Source organism: Octodon degus, unplaced genomic scaffold (assembly GCF_000260255.1).
Source record: "Octodon degus isolate 3935 unplaced genomic scaffold, OctDeg1.0 scaffold00063, whole genome shotgun sequence".
In the NCBI taxonomy this organism is placed as follows: Eukaryota; Metazoa; Chordata; class Mammalia; order Rodentia; family Octodontidae; genus Octodon; species Octodon degus.
Window position 1 is genome coordinate 13,875,837 of NW_004524639.1, and position 5,506 is coordinate 13,881,342.

The following is a 5,506-nucleotide window of genomic DNA, read 5'->3' on the forward strand; positions in this document are numbered from 1 at the left end:
ATTGTCAAATCTAGATATAGATAGGGATATAGAGATTAATATATATATATATATATATAGATAGATAGATAGATAGATAGGCATAACTGATCAAATAATTAAATATTAATGCCTGTTTTCAGTAAACCTTAAATTTGTCCTTGTATTTTTATACTTTATGCATTTTTTAAGATTCATTTTAAAATGAATATATTAACTGATCAGACATTAGAAATGGTACACATTTAGAAAAGCAAGATGAGAGGTGTTCAACCATGGTTTTTGTATTGTACTTTGCTGTCTTTGATGTAGTTGCTCAGATTGTAGATATTAGCAAATATAGTCAGTAAAATTGATAATTTTACATTTTGGTATTTAAATTCTCAATTTTTGAAATGAAAATTTTAAAATTTAACTGTTACTTTTTATGTATTCAGTATAGAGTTTACAGGGTCTCACTATACACATCAGACTTCTAGTGCGTCTCCTGTTTTCAGCCTCCCAAGCACTGGGATTACCACCACACTCAGTCTCAATCGCTCTCTCAGTGTGACCTGGGGGTGGGACTAGGACTGCAGCCAGGGGATTGAATCACAGTCCCTGTATCTGCCTAAGCAAACATTTTAATTGGCTGAGCTTTCTGGCTGGCCCAAACTGCTACATTCAAAAACCGTGATGGAAACGAGAACTACAAGCATCTCAACTATCCTAAATATATACTTGCATGATTTTTCCCCTCATTTTCTTTCCTATCTTTTTTCCTGTTCACTCATCTTTACTATCTACTCCTTATGTTTAGTTTCTTTCCATTTTACTATATTTATGATTACTTTCAGAATTTATTTATTCTTGCAGGTACTTACACTTGAAAGACAACACAGTATTTACACATTTGGGTCTCATTTATTTCACTGATGAGTATAACCTCTAGCTGCACACATTTACCTATAAATCCCTCAAGTTTGACTTTCTTTATAACTGATTAATACTTTACTGTATAAAATACCACATCATTTTTATCCATTCCTCAAGTGATAGGCATTTTGTTTGTTTCCCAGATTTGGCTATGACAAATTGTGTTGCTATAAACATGGGTTCACACATATCACTGAGGTATGGTATTTTCAGTTCTTCTGGAAAAATACCCAAAAGAGGAATAGATGGGCTGAATGAGACTTTTAGTCTTATTTTTTTCAGGAGTCTCCACACTAATTTCTATAGTGGCTGTATCAGTCTGTATTCTCATCAACATTGAAGAAGTGTTCTTTTTTCCCCACAGTTTCTCCAGCATTTGTTATTGGTCGATTTCTTTATGATAGCCATTCTTTCTGCTGTGAGGTCATATCACAGTGTTGATTTAATTTGCATTTATTGAATGCCCAGTGCTGCAAACCTGTCTGGTTTTACTTTTTTTTTTTTTCGTGTGGTACCTAGGATCAAACACATGACCTTGTGCTTCACAAGCAAACAGTTATTCCACTAATCTGTTTTCCTGGCCCAAAATACCATACTGAATATGTGATTATCTTAAAAGCATAAATACCAGTCATGTATATCTTATTTATTTATTTATTTATTTATGCAGAACTGTGTATTGAACTCAGGCCCTTGCACTTGCCAGGCAAGTGCCTATTCTACTGAACTATCACCCCTGCACTTATATTTTATTTAATTTACTTTTTTGGTACTGGGGATCAAACTCACAGCATTGCACTTGCTGGGCAGGCACTTATGCCACTGAGATACTGCCCCTGCCCTATGGCATTAATTTGCATTAGCAGAGAAAAATACGTCTCCCTCCCCAGGAGCCATGGTAGTATTCCAATCTGTTGGGCTGTTGGCGCTTAATTGTGTTCATTTTGTCAAAGTTTTCTGTGATTTCTAGTTTTTCCGTGAGCTGCTTATTCATTTATTTCTTCACTAAGTCATTGTTTTCCAGGTGTCTCAATTCCAGGCCTTGAAGAGGCTGCATTTCTGCTTCCAGTCTTTACTCTGCCATTTTCACCTCCCTAATATTATACATCTGGGACTTCATGAAGCTTGCATTTCTTCAAGTTTGATCTTCAAATTTAACAATATAGTAATTCAAAATTTTGCTTGGGAAGCTCATAAAGTTATTTTGTTTTTGCTTATATTTCTGATTTATTTTGGAAATTCAAAGCCAAATTAAATTTCCTTTTATTTTTTTTTTTTACAGAAATTCACTTTTTGTATTAAGTTTATACGGAAGCCATTTGTGCTTCTAGCATTTTGTGCAAAACTGAAACATTCAGTTAAATTTTAGGAGATAAAGGTAATTATTTCCATAGCCCTTTGTGGTGTTTGATAAGCACTTCTTGAATGAACTATAAAGAACACAACTGAGCAGATTCATATCTGTACCTTATTAACTGGTCCCAGGAGCAAAGTTAATTTTTTTGGTAAACTTGTAACCTTTTACAATGAAAGCCCAATATTTCTTCATTATACAAACTTCCTCAAAGCTAATTCAGTATAAAGTTTTATTTCTCCTCATTATCTATGCTTATTTCAATTTTTATATATTTTGTTTAAACTCTATTAAATAATTCAATTTGTCTTATTTGAATATAGAGCACTACATGTAGCATACAGGTTGTACAGGTTCTCACAACCAAATCAGATTCATAGTGATCCTTCTGTTTTCAGCCTCCCAAGTGCTAGGATCACAGGCATGAGAAACCATTCCCAGTCTCAGTCACTGTCTCACTGCCCCACGGGGATGAGCCAACACTTCAGCCAGGAATCGAATCCTGGTCCCTGAATCTGCCTAAGTAGGTTTAAAACATGTTTTTATGTCTTGATGAAGGTGCTTGTCACTAAACTACATTACTGAAGTGAAGGGAATGAAAACATTAAATAATAAAACAGTATATCCACAAACATGTACATTGGAGGAGATGTAAGAATTTGAAAACTATTAAAAGCAAACTAAGACTGAAGTTTACTATTCTAGAGATAGTAGAGCATGGTGGCATATGCCTATAATCACAGTGCTCAGGAGGATGAGGCAAGACTACCACAACGAGTTGGAGGCCAGCTGATGCTCTGTAGAGGTTCAAGTCCAGCTTGAACTGCATAATGAGACCTTGTTGTAAAAACAACTGCCAAAACACAGAAAAATAACCTCACCATAATTTTCTTAGGGGGCCTCACCTTACATATTTTTCCTGATAAAAAGCATCTATAGTTATATCCACTATCAGAGGGTATAATAACTAATAAAAGCGTTCAGTAGCTAGGTGTCTTTGAGAAATCTTTCCTTATTAAGTTTGATTTTAACAGGATATCAATATTTACAATATAGTTTACTAGTATGACTGGAAGAATTGTTGGCACAAGTAGCTATCTTTTGATGTCATTTATACTATATACAATATACTCTACAGGAAATATTTTATGGTTTGGATAACAGTAGCAAAATACACCACCAATTGATTTGGACAGAACTGAAACAAATCAAAAATAAAATCATACTCAAATATCCCTGAAATTTTTATTGTTTTATAGTAAATGTGAATTTTGTTTTGGTTTGTTTTTTGAGCAGATGTGTATTTGCATAATATAGAGATTTACTTAGACTTGTGAAAGCAAAATCACATCTCTGTTTTACAATGGGACTAATATATGTATAAAGTATTAGAGAAAGCGATCCAAAAACAAGGAAATGATTTACACTTTAGTAGTAACCTACTCTTTGTATTGAAGAAGCTAAAAGATATATCATGAATGAAAAACACTATGCTTAATTTTCAATAGAGTCTATAAAGTTATGCTTAGTCTGCAGAAAATTATTCTCTTTGTATCCTGGGAAATCAACTTGTACTGCTGCATTTCTAACTTTTTAAAGATATTTATGCTTGTGAGATTGTTTGTGAATGCTAACTCTATATCTCAGATAAAATCTAAAATCAACAACACATAACTAAAAATTTAATATAGTATGGTATAATACAAAATTTCAAGCTGTTAGGCTGCTATTGTGTTCTAAATTATAATATCTCATTACTTTGAGTCATTTAGTACCATGAAGACTTCTATGCACCAATTTAACATCTTTCCTCCCTTTTCTGCCAGATAATGAAAGGGTTTATTATGCACACAACATATTTGTATCACACAATTTTATGATGAGCATGAAAGGCAGTTTGTTTTGTATTAAGAGTATATCTTATAATAGTGCTGCTTGCTGGTTGCAGCAATAAAGAAAAATAGACACTAGTCTATTGTCAGAAGATAGGATGCTGTGAAATATATATTAAACTTTCAAATCAGATTCAATGAACCTATTTTAATTCAGGATTATTATTAGATTTTGTTTTTGTTTTTGATTTTTTCTTTTTTGGCTGGCTCAGGCCGCCTCAAGGGTGGGTCTGATAAGGTAGGTGGAGCTGGGGATCTAACCACAGTATCCTGCACTTGACTGTGTTTGCATGAGCAGGCATTTGAACAACTGAGCTAACATGCAGGCCCCGCTATTTTAATTCAAATCAGAACAAAATTAATTATTTTTTATTTTAAATTAATGACATTCACATGTAACAAAATAAAAGTCTTTATTAGGTAAAAAATACCTGAAGTATACTTTGATATTTTCTCCTTTACAAGTCCATGAAATAAAAGCATCTAGTGCTTAGTAGTTTTTGACCTTCCATATTAAAAGTTTTGAGTTTTTACGTCAACATGACATTGTAGAAGCAGACAGTTTAAGCCAAAATATTCCACAGCATCACTACTTTACAGGAAAATAAACATTATTTTACTCTCTTAGCATTTTCTCCTGATCAAAATGCATTATTGAAACAAATGTCCTGTATTTGTGGGTAGGTTACTTCAAAAGTAAAATACTTTAACTTTAGGACATCCTTTGATTTAACTTAAGAGGACTTTTGGAAGAGATAGAGTAAGAGTTTGAAAAGAAATAAGAACATAAAAATTCACTTCAGGTATTACAAAAAGTACACATAATTTATCAAATCTACACAGAGTCTACCAAATGGGGACTCTTTTTCTTTTATGTCAAATTCTGAATTGTAAAATCAAATATGGTGCATCTATGTTAACTGATTCAAGAAAAATTTCATGACACTGAATTAATAGTTCAAAAGGTATTGTTTTAAAGTGTTGCTTTAGGGCCAGCCAAATAGCTCATCATATTAAAGCACCTGCAAGCAGTAGTAGGGGCCTAGAGTTTGATCTCCCAGCCTTCTGTGCTGGCCCTGCTCCCAGGGCGCACTGAGACAATGATTGAGACTGGGCATGGTAATTCCATCTCTTGGGAAGCTGCAAACAGGGGGATCACTATGAGTCTGATCTAGTAGAGAAACCCTGTACGCCCTGTAGAACATTCCCTAAAATGCAAAAAATAAATAAACAAATAAAGTGTTGTTTTTAGTATTGATTTACATAATAAAATGCCTCACACTTGTTAAATTAAAAAAAAAACTGCTCTCTCACCTTTTTTTTTAATTTTTTATTTATGTGTGTGTGTGTGTGTGTGTGTGTGTGT